This window comes from Pterocles gutturalis, unplaced genomic scaffold (genome assembly GCF_000699245.1).
Source record: "Pterocles gutturalis isolate BGI_N339 unplaced genomic scaffold, ASM69924v1 scaffold15666, whole genome shotgun sequence".
Taxonomy (NCBI): domain Eukaryota; kingdom Metazoa; phylum Chordata; class Aves; order Pterocliformes; family Pteroclidae; genus Pterocles; species Pterocles gutturalis.
The window spans coordinates 19844-20540 of record NW_010100699.1 but is presented as its reverse complement, the minus strand read 5'-3'; positions in this window follow the sequence as shown (position 1 = coordinate 20540).

Below are 697 nucleotides of genomic sequence, written 5' to 3'. Positions count from 1 at the left end.
AAGGGGAGCGCAGAGGCATCAGCAGGCTGCAGGACTTGGCTCGGCTGCCTGGCCGGGACCCTTTGCAATTGCCCCGTCCCTTGTCTGATCCCTTGTACAACCTAAACTCCACAGGGCTTCCCAAAGAGCGGCAGATCACAGCTCTGATCCCATTGCCTCCCACAAAGCTGCAGAGGTTGCTTTGGGCTCCCCCAAACCCCATCCCCTGCATCCCCCTCAGATGTCCCACGCTGCACCAGTGACAGGCCACCAGGCAGGGGATCAGCCCCCCGGCAGCAACCGGGGACAGTCCTGCCTTTCCGGAGAGAGTCCAGCTGCTGAATCTCACTGAAAGATTTCTGAACATTTTTGTAATAATTTGAGTTGTTCTGAAGCACTCCCTGCAGACTCCAGCCGGGTTTTGGGGGGAACGCGCTCTTCTGAGAGAGCTGTTTCCTATTTTTGTCAGCACATTGAACATAGCCTCTAAATTAAAATCTTCTATTTCAAGTCTATTTTGATCAACTCTGCTTCCTTCAGTTTAAAAGATACAATAAGAATAGATGAGCTCTTACAAATTAAAAGCCTCTCTTGCTTAACAAATTGTCTCTCTGCAATAATTAATTGCCTGGAGAGAGATTCCAGCCCGATGTTTTTGGCCTCATGCCAGGCTAAGTAAGGGGCGGGGGGGGGGGGGGAATTTATGTTTGGGAATTTT